The 24,343-nt window shown below is 35.2% G+C and overlaps 1 protein-coding gene across 15 annotated transcripts in view; it reads left to right on the top strand.

Moving 5' to 3' along the window:
• The window catches only part of RFX3 (regulatory factor X3), a 307,605-nt gene that overhangs the window by 73,755 nt on the left and 209,507 nt on the right, over window positions 1-24,343 (top strand). Inside the window, exon 1 of one of the 15 annotated variants that reach the window (XM_082470965.1) lies at window positions 24,182-24,225. The exons of the other annotated variants lie outside the window; for them this stretch is intronic. The gene's annotated coding sequence lies outside the window, so the exon portion shown is untranslated. Of the gene's footprint in view, window positions 1-24,181; window positions 24,226-24,343 lie in introns of those variants that run through there. 15 annotated transcript variants of the gene reach the window in all.

Here is a 24,343-nt window from a genome sequence, read left to right as displayed (position 1 = left end):
TGCAAAGTGTAGCATTGACCTCTGTTCTTTCCACTTCGGGTTGCATATGGTTTTATTTGGGCTCAGCTCTCACTTTTTTGTTAATCCCTTTTAAAAACTAGTTTATCTGTTGGATCTCGAGTTATAGTTATTTTAAGAGCTACTAGTCCAATATTGTTGTCTGTAAACTAATATAAAGAATGGAAATTTTTAGAATTTTGGGAGAAGTTATGAATATAACCCTGCCCTGAGAAATAACTTCCATCTAAGAAGTAAGATAGATTTTAAAATACTTTCTCAGTTGCACGCCTTTGATTAGGGATTTACTTGTTACTGGCAAATAAGTCTGATCCCCTGAAAGAAAGCCTTGATTCAGTGATAGATTTAATTAAACACATGTTCATTTGTTCTTTAGTTTTAGGTGTACCAGCTATTTTAGAGGTTTACAGAAAGTGGGTGTAAACTCTTACTGGGCTTTATGATTGTAGGTACCTCTGGGGATTGGTGGAGGGTCTAGACTGTTAAGTATAGACAGTTACAAATATCTGTAAATAAACTATCCAACTGCAGTAAACCCTGGGTTATTCTGGTTTTAGCAGTAAAGACTTATATTTTGTTTGACCTAATATCTTTGTGTTTGGGGAATAATTTGACCACAGTAGGTGATTTCCTCAACAAAACAGATCTGTTTATTGATATTTCAGTTTTATGAGTGGCTCTACTGGTCTCCTAATTATTTATTTTTTTTGAAAGACATTCTTTATATGCTCTTTTTTTAATTTTTATAAATTTATTTATTTTATTTATTTATTTTTGGTTGTGTTGGGTCTTCGTTATTGCACACAGGCATCCTCTAATTGCGGTGAGCAGGGGCTACTCTTCATTGCGGTGCGCGGGCTTCTCATTGTGGTGGCTTCTCTTGTTGCGGAGCACGGGCTCTAGGCATGTGGGCTTTAGTAGTTGCAGCACACGGGCTCAGTAGTTGTGGCTTGCGGGCTCTAGAGCACAGGCTCAGTAGTAGTGGTGCACGGGCTTAGTTGCTCCGCGGCATTTGGTATCTTCCCGGACCAGGGCTCGAACCCGTGTCCCCTGCATTGGCAGGCGGATTCTCAACCACTGCGCCACCAAGGAAGCCCGCTCCTAGTTATTTTTGAGTCTCTTGGCATTTTCTTTCTTTCTTTCTTTTTTTTTTTTTAAGATTTATTGATTGATTGATTGCTATGTTGGGTCTTCGTTTCTGTGCTAGGGCTTTCTCTAGTTGCGGCAAGCAGGGGCCACTCTTCATTGCGGTGCGCGGTCCTCTCACTATTGTGGCCTCTCTTGTTGCGGAGCACAGGCTCCAGATGCGCAGGCTCAGTAGTTGTGGCTCACGGGCCTAGTTGCTCCTTGGCATGTGGGATCTTCCCAGACCAGGGCTCGAACCCGTGTCCCCTGCATTAGCAGGCAGATTCTCAACCACTGCGCCACCAGGGAAGCCCCCTCTTGGCATTTTCAAATAAGACACCTTGTTGAACCTTTTTATATAGTCTCATAGATACTGACTTTCATTCCTATTGCTCCCACTTATTCCTGGATTATTATAGTAGAGTACTAGTTGATCTCCTTGCTTCCATGTTCTTTGCCTTCTAATTCAACTGATACAACATGGGCATATGTATTTGACTAAAATACTGCTTTTATCACATCATGCTTTAAAAAAGAATGATTTAGTGTTTTCCTTAGAAAAAGAGCTCAATAGTATAGAGAACAGAGCAAGAAAGGAGCACTGGGCTAGGAGTAGGAAGATCTCGGTTGTTTGTTTGTTTTTTTTTCTCCTCGTCTCTTGCTGTAGTATCTTAAGCATAAAAATATACCTTCCTAAGCCTCTGTTTCCCCATTCTATAAAATCATTTGTTGTGAAGATTGGTTGAGATAATGTATGTGAAATTGCCATGAGCTCTGTACAACTCTATTACTTTCATTGCTACAGAGTAAAAAGACCAAATTCCTAAGACTGGAATTTCTTTCCAAACAGCTCCATTTCTGTACTGTGCCTGACATATAACAGGTACTCAATAAATGTTACTTGGGTAAATGAATCCTATCTTTCCAACCTTATCTTCTACTTCTCTCTAATCTTCCAATTCAGGTAGGTAGTCTCTACTTTCTCCATCGAAAATGTTGTTCACATAGTCACATCTGTGTCAGCCTCATGTTCACTCATCTTTTTCAAACCCATTTTTCAGGAATGATCAAGTCCCTCATACCTCATTCTAGTCCATGTTTGCTTTCTTTTCTACTCTAGCAGTCTTCCTGTCTTTATCACTCATCACTCTATTTTGGCATATATATTATCTTCCATTATTACTAAAAGTGTCCTGTATGTATGCCTTCTCTTCCCAGTGTACTATAAGCTCCTGCAATACAGGAATGTTAGCTTTGATTTTGTAGTTACTCTTTCAGGATATTTTAACGTGACTTGTAATATATTCAAATTGATATATCAATAAGTATTGGTTTATATTGTATTTGCCAGGAGATAAAGTTTAGGACTGGCAGGATTGGCAGGTTGTTAGAAGTGAGATACTAAGATGCTGGCAGACCACTGATACTCTGATTTATAGAGTAAAGACTTCAGATTGTAAGGGCTTTGGGAAGGTTCCCCTATGGGGCACATAATGACCTACATGTTATTAGTTAGAGTCTTCTATTTTAATAAAGTGTCCTTTAAAATATAGATGTCTTGGGGCTTCCCTGGTGGTGCAGTGGTTGAGAATCCACCTGCCAATGCAGGGGATATGGGTTTGATCCCTGGTCCGGGAAGATCCCACATGCCGTGGAGCAACTGAGCCTGTGCACCACAACTACTGAGCCCATGCTCTAGAGCCCGTGAGCCACAACTACTGAGCCTGCGTGCCGCAACTACTGAAGCCCGTGCACCTAGAGCCCATGCTCTGCAACAAGAGAAGCCACCACAACTAGAGAAAGCCACGTACAGCAACAAAGACCCAACACAGCCAAAAATAAATAAATAAATTTATTTTTAAAAATATATAGATGTCTTAGTAAGCAGGTCCTCATGTACTTATATAGTTTCTTTGCAAATATAAATGAAGTGAAAAAAGGCATAGAAATCATAGGGATGATACAGTGACTGACTTTTCCACTGATAACCTTTTGGGGTTTTTTTCAGCATTTGCATTTTTACTTATTCAAATCAAACAAATTGCATTTATTTCTTGGATAGGTAAGTTACTGTATGTCTTCAGTATATATTTGATTGCTTTTATCTTAATTGGTTTTATTGAGGCATAATTTACCTCAATACAATTTGATGTACAATTTGATGAGTTTTGACAAACTCAATTTTTTAGTGTACAATTTGATGAGTTTTGACAAATGTGTATGGTGATGTACCACTATCACATCAATATGTAGAACATTTACATCACCCCAAAAAGCTTGTTCATGACCTTTTATAGTCAATCCTTTACCTCGTCCTCAGGCTCCTGGCAACCATACCTCTGCTCAATGTCATTATTGTCTTGTCTTTTCTAGAATGGAATCATACAGCATGTAGTTTTTGTACCTGTTTTTTTTTTTTGTTTAGATTGTACTTGTATCATGTAGTTTGTTCCTTTTATTGCTGAGACGTAGTTCATTGTATGGCTATGCCACAATTTGTTTATTCTGTTTACTAGTTGATGGGTATTTGGAGTGTTTCTAGTTTTTGGCTATCATGAATAAAGCTATTATGTACGTTTGGTACAGGTATTTGTATTAGCATATGTTTTTATTTCACTTGGGTAAATGAGTAGGAGAAAGATTGCTGAGTCATATGATAAGGAAATACTTTAACGTTGTGAGTAACCGCCAAACTATTTTCTAAACGTACCATTTTGCACCTCCACTGGTAATGCATGCGTTCCAGTTGCCCTGCATCCTTGATAACACATAATATTGACGGTGTTTTTAATTTTAGCTCTAGTTCCAGTGAGTATGTAGTAGTAAGTTATTGTAGTTTTAATTTGTATTGCACTAGAATGACTAACGATGTTGAGCATCTTTGCATATGCTTATTGGTCATTTGCATATCCTCTTTTGTAAAGTGTCCAGACCGTTTACCTACTTCTAAAAAATCATGTTTTTTGTCTCCTTATTGAGTTCTTTTTAGATATTTACGTATTTTGGATACAAACCCTTTATCAAAAATATGTTTTGCAAATTTTCCCCCTCACACTGATGTGCTTGCATATTCATTTTCTTAAGGGTGTCTTTTCAAAGAACAAAGGTCTTATTTCGATGAAGTTAATTTATCATTTGTTTTCTTTGGGCTTTTTGTGGAGTATTAAAATTTTTGTCTAACCTAATGTCATTTAATTTGTCTGTTTTCTTCTAGGAGTTTATAATCTTCTCTTTAGGTTGTTGATACATTTTGAGTTAATTTTTACATATGGTGTAAAGTAAGTTTCATATCTTTCCATATGAATATCCAATTTTTTCAGCACCATTTGTTGAAAAGACTATAATTTTTTCATTGAATTACCTTGGCATCTTTATTGAAAATCAATTGATGATATTTGTGTGGGTGTATTTGAACTCCAATTTTTTTATTATTATCTTTATGTCAGTACCTTATGTTCTTGTTTACTGTAGCTTCATAGTCTTAAAATTAGGTAGTATATGATTCCTCTCATTTTGTCTTGTGTTTCAAAATTGTTCTGGATATTTTAGGTCCTTTGAATTTGCATATAAATTTTAGAATTAGCTTGTCAAATTCCACCAAAAAATTCCTGGGATTTTGATTGGAATTGTATTAACTCTATAGATTGATTTCAGGAAAATTAATATCTTAACCATATTGGGTATTATGATCCATGGACATGACATATCTCTGTTTATTTAGGTCTTCTTTAATTTCTCTTACCAGTGTTTTTTAGTTTTCAATGTATAATTCTTGCATATCTTTTTTTCTTAAGTTTCTCTCTAGGTGTATCATATGTTTGATACTTTTATACTATTGCTAGTACTGAAGTATAATATGGCTGGTATTGAAATATATTTGACTTTTTATGTATTGACCATATAGCCTTATAATGTTACTAAATGTACTTATTATTCCTAATCGCCTTTAAAAAAAATCTTTAGGATTTTCTGCATAAACAATCATGTTGTTGGCAAATACAGTTTTACTCCTACCTTTCCAATTTGTCTGCCTTTTATTAACACATTATTGACTGGGGGATTTTTGCAGAAACTAATGCCTGTGGCCAGAGATTTGTTACATAAGTGAATATTGAAATGTCTCCAGTCAATAACGTTCAGGTAACAAAAGACGTATTGAGATGTCTCTGGTCAATAAGTTGTTAATCTCTCGGCTTATTGCATTGATTAGAACCTACAATGTTGAGTGGAAATGGTGAGGGAAAATATCCTCGTCCTCTTCCTGATCTTAGAAAGAGAATGTTTTGTCTTTGACCATTAAATATGCTGTTAGCTATAGGTTCTTTTTAGATGCCCTTTATCACCTTGAGGAAGTTCCCTTCTATTCCCAGTTTGCAGAGAGTTTTTACATATGAGTGAAGGTTAAATTGAGGTGATTTTATGCTTTTTCTCTTTTAGCCTGTTAATCTGGTAAATTACACTGATTGATATTGTAATATGAAGCAACTTTTGAATTCTGGGATAAGTCCCATTTTATCATGATTTATTACACTTTTTATATGTTACTGGTTTGATTTGTTAGGATTTTGTTACATTCTTCTGTCTGTTTTCTTGAATATTGGTAGTGGTTAAATTTTCTTGTAATATTTTGGTCATTTTTTTAAAAAACTGGAGTAATGCTGGCCTCATAAAATAAGTTGGTGAACGTTCCCCCCTTTTATTTTTGGTAATAGTAATAAACACCAATTGATTTATGAATTGAGTGATACGAAAGGTCACTTATATTACTCTAACAACCTATTTATTGTCCCTGAAATAAGAAATATTTTAATATATGCTATAGGGCATGTTCTTCCTTTCAGATATTCTCCAAATGGTTATTTATACCTAAAACCAAAATAAAACACAAAATAAAATAGCTTCTGTGGGTATGTTAATGCAGGTATTTGTAAAATTTGATATGCAAAATAAAAATATAATAAATTTGGATGTGAATTTAATTTCAATAACCATAAATATATGATAGTATATTTCATAGAGATGTTAATACTTGCATTTTTTGTTGTTGTTTCATTGAAAACATTTTGTAAAGTCTTTTGTACATTCTCATTAAGTCACACTTTATATATACTTCAACTTCTTAAGACTTGTCAGTGATAATTGTTACATTGCAGTGAATTTGTGAAAAAACTTTGATCTAGCATTATATTGTTCTAACTGTACTTCTTCCTAGCAAGAACCTATTCCTTGAAAGGGCAGTAGTTCTATTTTATCTTTTTAGATGAGAAGACTGGTAGATGTATTCCAATTGCTTAGTCATCAATTTGACTTGACCTTATTGGATGGATGGCTTTTTACATGTTGGTGTTAAAATCATTCTGCCTTCATCTAAAGCACATTCTATGAACTTTAGAATGAAGATGACAAATGCAATTTTACTGACTAACACAGTATCTTTTAAAATTGTTTTGGAGGATTGGGAAATTGGATTAAATAAATAAAAAGGATGAACTATATTGTTTAATAAAGAAACACAAAACTCAATTTATGTTTTCATGTGATGAAAACAGTTTGTTGCTCTCTTATGTACTTTCAAGAGTATTAAAAATTTAACATTGCTACAAGGTTTAAAAACATTTGCTACTTATATTTGCTATCTAGCTTAGACTGTAAATCCCCTGAGGAGAAACCCTATGCTCTGTAAATCATCTAGCATATTCTTGCCTTTATAAATGTCATATAACATTTATTAGAATGATGAGATTTCAAAACTACCTGAAAAGTTTAAATTATATGAAACAGAATTTCCTAAGGTGCTTAAATAGATCCTTTTCCATTTTTCCTCTTAGAACCGTCATGAACTTGAAATTTTTCTCCTGTGTAAATTTGCTAAATGCTTACTTTGCAGTAAATACCACCTACATAATGACATAAGATATAAGAATCAATAGCTATAACTAAATTATTAAGCATATTGTTGATATTTCACATGATTATATTTTATGAAGTATTCACCCCGTGAGTTGCATTTACACTTATTTACTGTATAGAATGACATAAAAAGCCACGTTACAAATTACTCTGTTAAAGGCAGCTGTGGTATTACTACTATACCATATATTTTAAGTGAGTATTAGTGAAAGAAAATAAGAAAGAAATAGTAAATCTCAAGGATGTTATAACTCACTGGGAAAAGTTGTATTTTGTAGATTATAATAACCTGTGATTTTACAAGAAAAATATTTTTCTGTGGGAACATTAAGTATGTCAAAGTGAGAATATAAAGAAGCATTGGTAGGCGTGTGTAGTTCTCTATTGTACATACAGTAAAATATGTTGCTATTAGGAAATTGATTGGTTAAGTGGTCATCTAAGTATCATTCTTTCTCACTGTAGAAACAGAGGTATGTGTACTTGGAATGGCAAGAAAATAGCAGTGTTTTGGAGCTTTTTTGATAGTGGACATGTGTAGCTTATAACCAACTGCTGTCATGTCTTAATGTAATTAGTGATATTGTTTGAAGGGCTTTTTTAGCCCCTAATATTCCTCTCAAGCCTGGGAGGATAAGAGGTAATGTACTAGCTCTGAGATTCTGTGAAATCCCACCTCAGTTTAGGTGTACAAATAATGAGATGACTAAGTGATATGAATAAACAAGTTTATAAGTTTCAAGTTTAATGTTACGAAAAGTAAAACTGAACATTAAATGTTATATTGTTGTTTTTTTAAATGTTGATTTATCTTACTTATGAGTGTGTAAGATAGAGGAAAGCTTGGCAAGTATCAGGACAATAATCGTTTCATCGAACAAGGACTTTTTCCTAACCATAATGTTAAAATTATTATGTGACATTGTTAATATTAGGTTATTTCATTTCATGCATGGGTAGATTGAGGTGCAAGAGTTTATTTAGCATAAATTGTTGAGGTGCTCACTTAATGTGTCTCAATATAAAAAAAATTGGCATTTTAGTATAATAGAATTTAATTTTAGGGTCCAGACAGATTTAGTGTCTTTTCTAAGTACCTGATAAGTAACTTTTAGATTTTCTCAGTCCTTGCCTTCCACTGTTCAGTTTTTCACAGACCCTTTGACAAAGCTAATGACTGTGCATTCGTATCTAAAGTTGGGTTGTAAGCCAGGAAACTGAGAGAAGGCAAGAGGAAGATCCTAGACCAAGGTCCTTTGATATACATAACCATCTTTTGAAATTGAGAACTTGTTATCATAGTTTTCCCTCATCATGTCACTACCTAGTTATTTGAAATCGTTCTTCTTGTTTATAAAAGGAACACATTTTATAAAGAGGAAAGGAGCTAGTGCCCATATCTCATTACCCATATCTCATTACCCATAGATAATATATTTACCTTCCTTAGGTAATAATATTTAAAAATAAAATTGTATTAGAGTCAGTATTGAAGATGCCCTCCTTTAAATTCCACCTTTTATTGAAGGATACCTTATTCTGAATAGAATGGGTGAGAAGATAGTAGGATGAGATGCTGGATAATTAAGTAGGGGCTGAAATGATACTTGTTGAGAAGGTTCAGAGGGGAAGGAATCCCTGTCAAATTACTGGAGCACAGACCAAATGGAAAAACAAACATTTAACCGTCATGAACATGTCTGTGGAAATGTAAGGTTATATATAGAGTATTGTTAACCATGTTATATATTATTTCTATATATCATTTATAACTTTTAAAATATATTTTGATTCTGGTTGCTTTTTAGTTAGCTTTCTGCATTCAAATGAAAAACAATGTCTTCACAATAGAGGAACGCCCAATAAGGCTGCCAATTTTAAGTTCTTTATTCTCAAAATTTAATCAGTAGGATCTTGTCCTGGAACTTCCCAGGTGTGTTTTCCACTTTTCACAGATGTGATTAGAGTAGAAATATTCCTGTTTATCTGAATGAGAACCCTTTGGTAAAATTCCTTTGATTCTAAGATAACTAGATGAAATGTGTTGCATAAATCATGTCACAGCAAACAGTTGTCACCTGGCACTAGAGCTTGATGAAATTTTGAAATGTTGGCTCATTGCCTGTAGGGTTCAGTTATAGTTCTATAGAAAGTCTGTTTGTACAGATGAAGCAGTTCTTGGTAATGCAAGATTCATCTCTCAAGTGGTAGGGCCTGTATGAGTTTATTACAGAGATCCCTACTCTGAGCTGCCAAGACATACTCAGCAAAGCTTTGTTTTAATTTCTCATTGCTCTCCCTTTGGCACACTTATAAGAAAATGGAACAGACCCTCAGCTTGGTGAAACCCTTAGTATTTATGTAGTTCATTATCTACACAGTGCAGGAATGTTTTCAATAAAATTTCCAGAAGATAGTCAAAAAATTTGGGCTTTAAGATACTGCTTTTATTTGCAGCTATGGACTCCCTGTCAAACCTAGTCTTCAGTTTCATCTTTTACCAAGAGTTCTACATTCCTCTTTACTTATTGGCAGTTTAGTCTGATACCTAGCCTTTTCTAACAGAATGATAAAGATCTACTCAGTATGTGCAGAAAAAGGGTGATGAACCCATGCTTTTTGACTCCAGAATAAACTATAGCTACAGGGCTGTATACTTCACACTGGGCCAAACTTTCTTCCTAAAAACCCCATTAGATTTTGCCATTCCCAGACTTTAAAACTTCTGTCACTTGTTAAGTTTTTTCATGTCTTTGGATGTCAAACAGATGCATGCACACTTTTAAAAAATTCTTTTGTTTCCATTTCCCACCTTCATTACATTCCCTCTCCGTAGGTAACTACTGTCATATTTTTTTTCTGAATCTTTTTATTTGTATAAACATGTAGCTTTATTTTGTGTGCATACAATACTCAATGTGCATGTATTTTAATTTTGCATTGCTGGTATTATGCTCTAGACATTACTTAGTTTGCCCTCAGCACTATTTTAAAGATCTGTGCATTTTACTGGGTATACATCTTGATTTCTTTTAATTGCTGCCATAGTATTCTGTAGAGAGAATTTGCTTCTTTTTATTTATCCTATGTGTTGGACACCTAAATCACAAGGCCTTTTTATAACTGACTTTATATTTTCAGACTATCTCTTGCACTCCATGCAACTTAAATCCCAGCTACTTGAAGTTAATCACTCTTGTATGAAAACAAGGTATTTTTTATATTACCCTACCTTTGCACATACTTCTAGTCTTTAACGGACTACTTCCTCGCCTCAAGACTCAACTCAGATATCATTTCCTTGATGAAGACTTTAACAGCTATTTCATACTTGAGCTAGTTGCTCTGTACTCTGCTCACACAGCATTTACTTTTATCTTGGTATATAGAAGCCTATTTTTCTTCCCCAAAGTCTGTTTTTTTCCTCTGGATTCCTTAAAGACAGGAATAAGCTCTTAGGTCTCTTTGTATCCTTTGCTCTAGTTTGGTGACTTGCCTATATTTGGCAAGCAGTAAAACATTAATTGAATGCATGAAATGTCTGCGGTGAAATACTGGCAATGTAAGTACAAGTGATCCTCGTACATAAGAAAGGGTTGGAACCCAAATAGAAAAGTAATATAAAAGAGGAGCATACAGGAGGCTGAATCCTAAGATGTTTTGAGGTCTGTAAAGATGCTAAGGACCACAACATATTCTGTTCAGATCGTGAAGGAAAACAAGAAAAAGGATAAACTATTGCTTGGGTCAGATGGTGTGTAATAATACTAGATGTTGCAGTTAAGGCAGAGCTGTGGTACTCCTGGGTTGGTTTCAACTTCTCTATCAAAAGAAAATGATATTCAGGTTCAGTAAAGGAGACTGATGATGGTAGCAAGGGATTTAAAGTTTAAGGAAGGTGAGACAGTGATAAGAAAGCACTCAATGCTCTCAACTAGTTAATGTTCTGAGATTAAATGACTTGCATAAATGAATGGTTTGGTGTTCTTTGAGCAATTTATGGTCAGTACCAGAGGTGCCAAAAGACTTCAGATCCTGCAGATACTGCTTTTATTTTCAAAAAAGAGGGGTAAAAATAGGATTCTGAAACTGTGAGATTAGTGGGTTTCATGTCTATCTTTGGGACTGTTCTTTAATTGATCATTAGACAAATGGTTTGTGAAGACTTAACTAGAAAAGAAGCAGTCCTCTGGAGACCACATGGGTTCACTTGGAATATGTCATATTAAACTAGTGTAATTCTTTTTCCTATGTAGGTGGAGTAAGTTGATTTTGGCAAGGCTTTGGACAAAGTGTCTCATGATATGTTTATGAAATAGATGGTCAAATTAGGTGCTGTTTAATGAGGACAGGTAGATTCATAGATGTTTGAAAAAATTTGATGAATGGATTGATGTCATCTTGGAGAGAGGTATTTCTAGTGACATGACCTGGCTCTTTCACTCTGTTCTATTAATCATTTTTATCACTGACTTGGATGAAACAGGCCCATCGCATTTGCATATCACATAAAACCGTAGCGAAAGCTAATAGTTTGGATGAGGGAATCAGGATTGAAAAAAAGCTTAGCCATCTGAAATGATTGGCTAAAATGAAAATGGTCTATAATAGTGATTAATGTAAAATTCTGCATATAGGTTTGTCAAATTACCACACTAATAAGAATCAAATAGACATGCTTTAAGAGCAATTCATATGAAGAAGACCTGGGAATTTGTGATATAACTGTCACTGTCTCAGGTGTAGATTGTTTTAATAGAAGCACAGTGTTTGGAACAGAAAAGGTGCAGAGTCTCGAATGGTGAGAAAATGCCATTGTGTTCCTTTATAGCTTCTAGGTTTTAAGAAGTGTCTGGGAACTTTGTCATAAAAGGAATATTTTAAAGAATCAGAGTGGTTTCCTTAGTAAACCTTAACTTTTGTGCGTATATGTATAGAGTGAGGGATCATCAGAATAATAGCTGTTTTCAAATATTTAAAGACTAAAAGAAATATTTGTTCAGCTTTTAAAAGAAAGTACCTACTATAGGGCTGGAAATTGTGCTGGGGCATTGGGGATATAATAGTGACTAAAAACAGAAAAAATGACTTCATCTTTACCCTTTGTGGCACTGACAGTCTGGTGGAAAAGTCAGACATTAAACAAATAATTACATGAGTAAATGTAATTGGAGCTATGATAACTGCAGTGAAGTAGAGGTACATGGCACCCCGGGAGTGTACAGTATGGGCATTTAATTTGGTTAGTAAGGGAAGCCTTGCTTGAGGAAGTGATGCTTGAAGTAACAGAGTATACATTAACTAGGTGAAAAGGGGAGGAGAGAGGGACCCAAAATGAGTGAGCATGGTGATTACGAAGGACGGAAAGCCTGTCCGATTGACGGAGAATACATTCCAAACCTGAAAATGAAGAAGCAGTCAAGCCCCTCAGACCTTGAAGACCTTACCAAGAAGTTTATTCTGTATCTGGAAACACTGAAAAGCATTTGCTGGTCTTACCTCAAAGACTATCTGATTTAACTTTGGGAAGATGTCTGTGGCTACAGACTGGCGTGAGACCAGAGAGGCCGTGGTAAACCACCTGAGGAAGGATTGCAGGGAGGTGGACAGGGGCGTCGTGCTTCAAGAAATGGGGCCAGTCAGTGAAAGTGGAATTCAGCTGTGGATATCAGCTGGAAGAGAGTGGAGAGAGCACTGTATTTAGGGCCAGAGGTCTTGGGTATGAATCCTACTTTTGCCACTTACTAGCTTGGTGGCCTTGTGCAAATCACACTATCTATCCCTGATTGAATGAACTGCACAACATTTGCTTGCAGGTTTTGTAAGGATTCTATGATTTGACATATATGTGAATGACTTACACACTGTGAAGTGTTACATAAAATGGAAGATTTGAGGGAAAAAAAATCAGTCAACAATGGCCATTATTGGACTGGGTGGTAGTGTAATGGAATGGAATTTCTTAAGTAGTTCCTAGCCTAGCCATTTGGGATAGATGGTTCTTTAAGATTTTTATCATTATGGTTTCAGATTTCCATTCCTCTTCCCTTTGTTTTGGAGAATTCACTGATAGGCACAGTCTAAAAATTTATAGTGACTTTCTAGTTAACACATTATTGACCGGAGATGTATTATTGCCACAGGCGTTAGTTTCTGCAAAAATCCTCCGGTCAATAATGTGTTAACAGTCAAGTTGTTAGAGGTGGTTTCACATCTGAGATACATGAGCTGTTTTTCTTATGTGTGATCTCAAAAACAAGAAGGAGTTTTAAGGAATCTTGTAGCAAAACTCTAAAAAAAAGTAGGAAGTATAAAAAATTCCTCAAATATATCTTTTGGTAAGGTAGTACTTTCATATCTTTAGTTACATTCAAGTACATACAGATACATCTACTCTAGAGTGTTGCCCGTGTACATGTATGTAGATGTGTGAATCCACACAAATACATAAAAGGTCCTGTGAGTGGAAATAGACCTATAGTTTTTGAAATGCTTTAATTTAAAACCCATGGTAAAATAGAAATCAGTGTAAAATATGTTGTTTAGCTACTTTTTTGAGACAGATAGGAAAGGAATGGTATTTCTAATTACTCATGGGAAGGAAGATGCATTGGTAACATTATTTATTCGCATATTTATACACTCAAAATTCACTCAACAAATATTCATTGAGCACATAAGATGTTTACATGCATTGCTCTAACCTGTATTTTTATTAAAGTTATTTAAATATGTTACCACTAGTCTCAAAAAATCTGTTTCTAGGTAAAATACGACATGCCCCTTTGCAAGTAAACTAAAGCAAAAAGCCAGAATGCAAATATAACCTAAAATTTAAAACTTATGCAATCCTTTGGCAGAATCCCAAAGACGACTTCCAACTGTAGCATTCTGCACATTTAATCAAGTTTTATGTTATTGTCCTTTATTATTATTTTTTTTTATGATTCAAAAGAATTATTCAATTCTAAGCATGTTACCTATAGTGCATGACTCCTGCATGTTTCTTATGATTGGAGACATTTCTGTGCAGAGAAGGAAAACTGTTCATTCTCGTTATTTAATGCTTTTTCTTTAGGGAACTGGGAATAGTAATTGCTGAAAGCCAATTGCATTTTAGGGGTGTTAAAACTTGGAAGTTGCTTCTGGATCCATAGCTGAGTAGAAGACACATCTGAGTGAGAAATCAAATCTTCCCACAGACTTCCATTTATACTGATAAGGGCTGTAATAGATGGACGAGGCACTCTGCTAAGGACTTTACATGTATTTTTGTTTAATCTTTCCAACAACCCTGTGAAGTGTGGGTATTGTTATTCCAGTTTTACAGATGAGGACACTGGGGTTTAGTGAGGTTAAATAACTAGTACATAGGCAGGTCTAGGTTCTATCTCAAGTCACTTTTGATTCCAAGACTGCTATGCCAGTTGAAACAGCTGATTTGGTACAAAATAAGTTGATTGAAATCATTTTAGACTAATATCCTGGAGCCTTGCTTCTTGATTTTTGCTACGGTACTGTATTAAAGGAGATAACAGCAGATACAAAGGTAGAAATAAGAAACTTACAGTAATCCCTGAGTAGTAATGGATTTCTTGTTGTTGCTTTTGTAATAAGTTTTTAAAATATCTAGTGCTTATGCACAGTAAAAAATAATTCAGGTAGCCCAGGAGTATATACAGTTAAATCATGTCTCCCTCCCGCTCCAGCGTCCACATAGAGGCAACTGCTATATCTAATTTCTGGTTATTCTTCCAGAGATAGAATTAACATGGATTGATTTTTTTTTTTTAAAAGAATGACATTTGAGCATCCAGTCTAAAGAAACAAACTGGAAGCACCCAGGTCTCAGGCCTGGTTAACATATGAGTGGGCCAAACCAGAGATGGATGCAGATGAGACTCAGCGTTGAGAATGCAGACAGGCCATCGCATTAACCCCCTCCCCATCGGGGTAACAGAAAGCTCACCAAGCAGGCTTGCCCCGTTTTAAAGATGAGGAAATTGGTTATTTCTGTCAAGTGGATAGTTGCATATAGAGCCAAAATCCAATGCAGGACCATGACTCTCATCTTTCCATTCTACTGCAGTGCAAGTGACCTCTGGATTTGAGAGTGTTGTGAAGAATTGTACAATTGAAGTGGTCTAAAATTGACTAGAATTTCTACAGGTAAGCTAGATAGCAAACTTCAGACAGACAAAGGCTGTAGAAGATCTTTCTTTTTTTAACTTTTAAGATACATTTTTAATTTTACAGTAGATTCAGATTTACAGAAAGCTTGTGAAGGTAGCACAGAGAGTTCCCTTATATCTTACATGCAGTTTCCTCTCTTATTAACAGATTTCACCATTCTAAAGTTACTCTTTATCCCCTCTTTCCATACTATACTCTTTGAAAGGAGGTTACTACGTGGAGCCCACACTTAAGTAAGGAGTTATGTTGCACCTCTTTGAGGGTAGAGTAGCTTCATAAATTATTTAGAATACTTCTGCACAAGAGATTTGTTTCTCCTCCCCCAATCTGTTTATTTATTTAGCCAATCATTTATTTATGTTAAGTATGGACTCATAGATAATTATACTTTGGGTTAAAATCCAATACTGTTTTATTTTATTGCTCAAATTGTTCCAGTTTTGGCCATTGGGAACTTTTTAATTGTTCTATGTTAACTCCTGTGTTTCCTTTACATACCCTCATCATGGTGTGTGTGTGTGTTGCTTTTTTTTTTTTTCTTTTTTGAACCCTTCCTTTCTGGCATCTCAGGATGCATCAGACTTACCTTTACGTTTCCTGCTTCACTCCTAGAATCAGTCATTTTTCCAGGGAGCCCTGGTTCCTTTTACTTCAAAATGATATTAGAAACCATGATCTGGATGACAGATAGCAGCTCTTTTAAAACCAAATATCGAGTAGAAAAGAAAATTTTAGCCATTGTTCCATGAAGTACTAAATTAGGTCATTGCAGTAATTTGTTTGTTAATATTGTTAGAATATAAAATTTGCCTGAGTGAATTTAATAGAATGATCCTAAGAGTTTTTAAGGTAAAATTCTAAGAAATATAATTATTACTCTTTTCTGTTACTTAAAAAAAAAAAAAACCTGTCCTTGATGGCACTTTATTTGATATATTTTTTTGTCCTTGACCGGAACCTGAGGCAAAACTTCAAAACATGGTAATTTGAAACAGGTTGGGATTCACACTGGGATTTTGGAAGACTTTATACTCCATTAGGAAAATTACCAAGCATAGAGTCTATGAAAGACATATAATTCATATTTATCTAAAGAATAATGTGTCACTAAGCATTTTAAATTTGTGTATCCATCAGGGAGAGAATATTAAGGAAAAGAAAAAAAAAAAAGGAGAAAAAAATGACCATTGAGCATAGTTATAGTATCTAGACAGTGTGTCCTAACTGATTTAAGTTATTACAGAGGAATATTCCCTATTAGAGATCTGGTCTTTCTAACTCTAGCACTGAGGTTTTTCTTAATCTGAGATATTTGTAGATAGATCAGACAACTCTTTGGGTGGGGACGGTTTAAAGGGATTTGTGTGTGTGTATATTTGCAATCTTAGTAGTACTGATGAACATTTCTTAAAAGCTTATTTCTGAATTTTATTGTTTGACCTGCCTTACTAGGCAAGTATTCTCTTTTGCTCTTCAGCATCTACCATTTTAGTAAGCAAGTTGAGTTATTACAGCTCATCAAACAACCAGGTCAGAAGAATCACAGGATCTGATAGGTGAAATGCATATAGTGTATGTTGATTGTAAAAAAAAAAAAAATATTTTCCTAGAATTAACCAAATGTTTTTTCCTGGGCTATAGTCATCACTATTTATCCTACTCTATTATATTTTAATTTGCTGTCTCTTAGTTTAACTGTGAGGAGTAGTCTTTTGAGTCAATGAAAATAGAAAAGCGTCGAATTAAACTGATGGTGTGCAATTGCAATTAGTAAGAAGCATAGCACTAATGAGGAAAAGAACCAGGCAGGTCAAAACTGTAGCAAAGGTAAATGAAGCACTCTCTAATGAATAAGCAAACGTGACTCAGTGCACAGAAAAACTGAGTGAGGCAGAGATGCCCAGGGAGCCTTAGAATGAAAATAGCCGGCAAACCTCAAAAGGGATGGAGCTGAGTGTAGAGATGGGGAAATAAAAAAGAAAGGGTCTGAGTAAGGGTTACTGGTGAGTCCTGAGGCTGGCAAAGATTGCCAGGGAGAATGTGAGAAACTGAGTATCTTCTTGGTGGTTCTGACAGAAGTGCTAAAGATTATGCTTGAAGAGCCCGGAAACACTGATCTGGGACTTGCTGGAGGGAAACTTAAATGTATTAAGTGTGCACAGTGTGCCAGGTGTATTATGTCATTTAATCCTTACATCAACTCTTTTACTTATTATGTCATTTTATTCTTACATCAACTCTTTAAGGGAGTGTATTGTTAATTACAGTAATACAGATGAAAGAAATGAGGCACAGAGGGGGTTGAGAATATGCTACAAACCACACAGCAACTAATCAGGTAAACTCTGATCAGGGTTTATAATTTTGAATTTTTAATTTCAAAGCAGTTTGGGAGATCAAGATAGAGAAAATCAATTCAGTGTAGCATACACGCCGACACTTAGGATCAGGGCAACCATCAATACATTTTTGGAGTTTATGGGTTGTATTGATTAAGAGAGAGGAGTTTAAAATGGTGGCTCTTAGGTTTAGGTAGTTTAGAGCAGTTGAAAAATGAAGGTTGGGGTAGGCTGCTGTACTGAAAGGGCCTCAAAATGGACTGAGGACTGGAGATAGCTAAAGGAGCAAGTGCACTTGGGGATCAACTGAAAGGTGGAGGTGGGGTTATTTTGGGTCCTTTTAATTATCATTTCACATTCATTTTGATCTTGTCAGGAGTCTTATAGACTAAAGAGAGTGATTTGTGGCTCTCCTTTTGGGCGGAAGATACATTTTAGGGGTTATTCTTAGAGTCTGGCAAACTGGTTGTGAATGGGAAAGGAGAAAAATGAAAAACCACTGTGAGTTGTAAGGATGTAATATGTTTTAAATGGTGTGTTTATGTTTACAGAGTAAATCTCAAGAGCAAATTAATTACATGTCTGTAGTTCTTAAGTAGGCTAAGTGAGGAAAAAGCATGATTTAATCTTGCTTTATTGCTGGCCAAATCTCTAGGCTGGCCATTTTTTCTTTTTAATAAAAATCCCTGTGGTTCCTTGTCTTCCCATTAGCTCATAGTTGAGAGCTCTGGTAAGTTGTCTGTGAGACGGAGTGTATTAGGCTTGCCTGATTAAAATTGTTCAGGAGAGATCAAGCAGACAAGGGACTTTTAGCATAATTAAAAAAGCACTGCTAGCCTTTAAAGATGAGATTTCAGAGATTTCTGAACTTATATCCACCTGTAGGGAAGTGTGTTTGTGTAATTAGATTCCAGTTCTCTCATGAACCCTTCTTACTTAATTCACACATGGTGTCCTTTCCTTTTATGGAATATCATATTCTCATGTAGGAGACAAGAAATATTGAAAGGAGCCAGAACTTGAATGAACTGAAACATTTCCCTTGAAAGATCACATGTGATAAGTTAAACAATCAGTTACCTCCTTATGTTAACCTCCTTATGTTTAGTTATAAAAGGAAACTCAGGAGCAAAGTTGAAGATAGTAAAGGGAAAAATCAAAACAAATTGCATGTCTTGTGTTTGCCGCCTAATCTGAGAAAATTTACACCAGCTTTTGGAAAATAGTCTTTTATTTAATGGACAGCTTAGACCAAAGTTTTTTGTTTTTGTTTTTTGTCTTTTCATTTTATAGTCCAAATTTTTCAATGCTGGGATCTGAAATCATTCAGTTATTATCCCCATTTTACTATCATGTTTCAGAAAAAAAAGATGATTACAGTTAATGTGGTTTAAAATGGCTTCTTTTGTCCTTTTAAAGCAAAGTTGACTGCTATATACTGTTTGAGTACTTTATAGAGCACCACAGTTTTCCTCCTATGTGTTTTTTAAAATGCATTTTAATTTTTCAGAAAGGAACCCTTTCTAGCATAAATCAAAATGTTATTGCTATAATGAGGCAGCATTTTAGAAGAAAATTACCAAGGTGTGAATTTTTTTTTACCTACCTGTATAAGGCGTTTATTTCATAGACTAAGGACTTCTGCACATGTGAATATTTCTTTAGGAAAGGCATTTTCCTCAGCCGATAACTAATGCTTTGTTTTCACGTGGAAGATTGCTTTCGAACATTTCTCTTGTAATTAAAATAATTTTTCCATTAGCTGAGAGTGGTTCTCAAAGCTTCTTGACTTTTTTTTTAGTTCCATCTTATTTTGCATTTTTAAAAAGAATTAGGTCTAGCCTGATTATAACATAAAACACCAGTGTCCAACAGGAACCTAAGCTATTTCCATGTCAGCTCTGTACAAGTGAATAAGATGATAAAAGAAGACCCCCAAAATGTACCATAAGTTATCCCAGTTATATATTAAGACTGATTTTAGGAACTTAATCAAAGATACATTGGCCAGGCATAAAAATATTTTAATTTTAAATCATGAAGAATGGAAGCAAGGAACCTGAAATTTTAAATGGTGGGAGTTTTTTTTTGATGTCATATTATCTGCAGGAGGAGAGCTCTAAACAAGGTTGTATCTTGAAATGGTAAAATCTGTGAATAGTTTTGTTTGTGGGAGGAGGTCACAAAAAGCTTATTCCTCTGGCTTTCTTCTTGACAAGTAATCAGAGTAGTTCACAGATCCCCTGGTTTCCAACCATTTCATATAGTCTTGAGAATTAATTTTTGCATCAAATTATATATACCCTTAGTTTTGATTGAATAAACTGTTTTAATAGGGCTGCACGATCCAATAGGCTAGATAATAATAGTTGCTTCAATTAAGGCATAATTTAGGATGAAATCATATAGAATTAACAAGGTGTAGTGTGTCTGTTATAATTGTAGCAACTAGTATATCTCTGTCATAGGCAGTACAATTTCTTTTGTATATCAATAAAAAGGGAAGACCCTTATGTTTTCCTTATTCTTGTTTAATTCAAGTTGAGTTTAATTCTTGTTACTGGTTACTATAGCCATTTAATTGCTTATTCATCCACCTGTCCATCATCCATTCATTTAGTCAATAAACATTTATTGAACCTTTCCCGTTATGTCAGGAATTGGGCTTGGGTACTGGTGATTTAGAGATGAATAACTGTTTTTGAGATTTTTTTTGCAAGAAACAAAATCGCAAATAATTATTAGTATGAATAGAGTGATGTACATGTAAAAGAAGGTACATCTAATTGTTGCTGGAATGTCAGTGAAGATTTCAGTAGAGGAGACAATATTTAAAGTGAGTCTGGAAGGGTAAAAGTTTCTTCACCAGGCTGAAAATAAGAGGAAGGGCATGCAGAGAAGTGAAAGCAGAAAGTACAAATGTACTGCATTTCATAAGACTTGCCAGTATTTTAGTATATCTGGAATATACAGGAGAAATAAATGGAAGTGGTGTTGGAAAAGTAGACAGGAAGGTCTCTCATTCACCATGTTGATGAGTTTAGACTTCTAAGGAGAGGAGGTACAAGGCACTGAGGGAAATGAAGCTGGATGAATAACATGAGAAAATTTGTATTTTTGAAAAATAAATTGGGCAGGATTATAGGAAATATTTGTGTAGGGAGGAAAGAGATTACACAGTGACCATCAGATGGTCCCTATTTCTTCAGTGAACTAGGAGGCAATCTTATATCATTGGGTTTTGGAGCCAGACTTGACTTCAGATCCTCAATGTGAAGGTCCCCTTAACTTCCCTCAGCCTATGATTTTTCATTTGTAAAATGGGGATAATAGCTATCTTGCAGTATTGTAAAGTTCATGTGTTCAAAATGCTTTGCTCAAATTTCTAGGCTTATAATATATATTCAATAAATGGCAGCAATTATTATTGGTTATTGACCTATAAGTACTTAGAATTACATGGTAAACATTGTAAGTGCTCCTTTCTCTCAAGAAATTTATAAAAATTTAGTATGTGCAAAAACAGATGAACAAGATAAATACATATTTTACAAACTATGTTTATTTTTGAAGCCTTCTTTATTGCTTTCCCTGTGTGGATGACCCAGTTGAAGATTGACAAGTGTGTTCATTAACCTTGCTCATATATTCCCAAATACTTTAAACCATTCAAAATATTTGGTGTCGATGGCTTTATGGTCTGATGAATATGATTAAATAAATTTCTCCCCAAGTGGAAACTATTCTGTTTTTATAACTAGTACCTTTAAAGATGAAGAAATACTGTCTCCTATCTCAAGTGGGAATTTCTTCTAGGACCTCACTTAACAGGTGATTGAGTTTCTGCTTAAACTCCTTCGCGAGGGTGCTTTACCCTACAGAGAAATCCATGTTTGGACAGCTCGAATTGGAATTGTAGAATATTCTTCTCGTGTATCTGACGCAGCTTCCTTTTCATTTCTACTGCGTGGGTACTAGTTCTCTCTTGAAGCCACATAGACCAAGTTTAATCAATCACTTGCTGTGCCATCAGCTGTTTTGTCAAAAGCCATCATCCCTTTTTTCAAGCTTCTCATTTCCAGGCTTAGTGTATTTTCAGGTTTTCCAGGTTTTGTGGTTGTTGATTTTTTTAAAAAGCAGGTTTGTTGAAGTATATTTGACATAAAATAAACTGCATATATGTAAAGTATACAACTTTGATATATGCACATATCTGTGAAACCATAACTGCAATCAAAATAATGGCTATGCAGTCACCCCAATAGTTTCCTTGCGTCTCTTTATATTCTCTTTGTTCCACCACTCCCTGTCCTATCAAGCCCGGTCCCACCCTCCCAACCCCTGCAATCACTCCTCTGTTTCTGTCAATATAAATTAGTTTACATTTCCTGAAGTTTATATAAATGAAATCATACAGTATGCATTCTTTTTTTTGGTCTGGCTTCTTTCAGTCAGCATACTTATTTTGAGATTTATCCATATTGTTGCAGGTAACAATATTTTATTTCCTTTTATTGATGAGTATTGTCCCATCATAAGGCTATACCACAGTTAGTTTATCCATTCACCTGTTAATGGACAATTGGATTATGTCCAGTTATTGAGTATTATGATTAAAGTAATTATGACCATTGATGTTATAAGACTTTGTATGGACATAGGCTTTCTTTTTGGGGGAGGAGGGTAAATACCTGGGAGTAGAATAGTTGGGTTATATGACAGGTAATATGTTTAAATATTTAAGAAACTTCCAAACTTTTCAAACTGATGGTACCTTTTTACAGTCCCACCAGCATAGTATGAGAGTTCTAGTTCCTCTGCATCCTTACCAATGCTTGGTAAATCAATCTCATTCTAATGTGTGTGTAGTGGTTTTTCCTTGTGGTATTAATTTGCATCATCCTAAGGTTAATGATTTTGAACATGTGCTCATTTATTATCTTTATATCTTCTCTGGTGTCTGTTCAGATCTTTTGTCCATTTTAAATCAGGTTATTATTGAATTTTAAGAGTTCTTTATACATTATTGATACAAGTCTTGTACTGGATGTATGATTTGCAGGTATTTTCTCCTAGTCAGCTTGTCTTTTCATTCCCAAACAGTGTCTTTCAGATAGCAGAAGATTTAATTTTGGTAAAGTCTAATTTATCAATTTTACCTTTTATGGATTATACTGTTGGCATCTTATCTAAAAAATCTTAGCCTAACTCAAATTCTAAAATATTTTATTACATATTTTGTTATAGAAGTTTTATGGTTTTACTTTTTACATTTATGTCTATAATCCATTTTTATAATAAAAGTTTTACTTTGGAATAGTTTTAGACTTGCAGAAAAGTTGCAAAGGTAGTACATAGAGTTCCTGTATACCACTCATCCACTTTCTTTTATTATTAACATCTTATATAACCATGGTAAATTTGTCAAAACTAAGCAGTCAATATAGGTACATTACTGTTAACTACACTTCAGACTTTATTTAGATTTCACCAGTTTTTTTTAACTGTTTTCTGTTTCAGAATTCAGTCCAGAATTTCATATTGTGTTTAGGGCTCGTGCCCCCTTAGTCTTCTCTGATCCTTGACAGTTTCTTAGTCTTTCCTTGTTTTTTTTTTTAATTCACGTTCTTTTATTTATTTATTTATTTATTTACGGCTGTGTTGGGTCTTCGTTTCTGTGCGAGGGCTTTCTCTAGTTGTGGCAAGCGGGGGCCACTCTTCATCGCGGTGCGCGGGCCTCTCACTATCGCGGCCTCTCTTGTTGCGGAGCACAGGCTCCAGACGCGCAGGCTCAGTAATTGTGGCTCACGGGCCCAGTTGCTCCGTGGCATGTGGGATCTTCCCTGACCAGGGCTCGAACCCGTGTCCCCTGCATTGGCAGGCAGATTCTCAACCACTGCGCCACCAGGGAAGCCCTCTTTCCTTGTTTTTAATGACCATGGCCGTCTTGAGCAGTACAGGTCAGATATTTTGTAGAATGTCCCTCAATTTGGGGTAGTCTGATGTTTCTCTTGATTAGATTGGGATGATTTTTGGGAGAAGTGGGCGTGGGTGGACACATGCTATCAACATACTTTATCACCGGTGCTGCTTAACCATGATCACCCAGCCAGAGTGATATTTGCCAGGTTTCTCCACTGTAAAGTTAATCTTTTTGTTTTTTCTTACCCTTTCCATGCTAAAGCATGGAAGCAAGTCACTAAGTATAGCCCATGCTCCAGGGAGGTGGGGGGAGGAATTATGCTTTACTTCCTGGAGATGAGTATCTACATAAATTATTTGGAATCCTTTTGTAAGATCAGTACTATAAATGGTATTTATTATTTGTCTCTTCTCCTCCACTTATTTATTTCTTCGATAATTTATTATACCAGTATAGATTCATGTATATTAGTTTTATACTTTAAATTATAATCAAGTACTATCTTTTTATTTTGCCACTCAACTTATTCCAGTTCTGGCCATTCCAGCTCCTGTAGGTTGACTCCTGGGTCCCTTGGACTTACTGTTTTCCTTTTTTTTTCTCTTCTCAGCACTTTGTTTCCTGACACTACAAGATGCCTAAGGTCATCGTATATTTTCAGTGCTCCAGCCTTAGAATCAGCCATTTCTCAAAGGAGCCCTAGATACTTTTCTGGGGGTATGTTATTTAGGAACCAAGATGCGGGCACTGGATATGCTGGTTTCTGCTACTGGGGTGTCACTATGTCTAGGTTCTCTCAGCAAGCAGAGCCAGGAAGTATATGTATGCATGCTAA

This window comes from Balaenoptera physalus, assembly GCF_965194825.1.
Source record: "Balaenoptera physalus genome assembly, chromosome: 7".
Taxonomy (NCBI): domain Eukaryota; kingdom Metazoa; phylum Chordata; class Mammalia; order Artiodactyla; family Balaenopteridae; genus Balaenoptera; species Balaenoptera physalus.
Note: the sequence above shows the minus strand (reverse complement) of the source record. Positions and strands in the feature narration are given on the sequence as shown.